The sequence below is a fragment of the Crocodylus porosus genome, unplaced genomic scaffold (genome assembly GCF_001723895.1).
Source record: "Crocodylus porosus isolate Cpor-Errol unplaced genomic scaffold, CroPor_comp1, whole genome shotgun sequence".
NCBI lineage: Eukaryota > Metazoa > Chordata > Crocodylia > Crocodylidae > Crocodylus > Crocodylus porosus.
In genome coordinates this window covers 188,150,239-188,150,495 of record NW_017728886.1, presented here as the reverse complement: position 1 = coordinate 188,150,495, position 257 = coordinate 188,150,239, and positions in this window count along the sequence as shown.

Genomic DNA, 257 nt, shown 5'->3' with positions numbered 1-257 from the left:
ACCAATCTTATTTCCTTTTATGACCAGCACTGACTTATCACCTGGACAAGGGGGAAGAGATTGACGTTGTATATCTTGACTTTAAAAAAGCCTTCAATCTGGTATCCCACAATCACCTCTTGGCTAAACTGGCTAACTGCAGCCTCGACCTCACCACGATCCGCTGGCTGGGGAATTGGCTCTGCGGTAGGACCCAGAGGGTGGTGGTCGATGGGAGCCAATCGTCTTGGTGCACTGTGACCAAAGGGGCCCCTCAA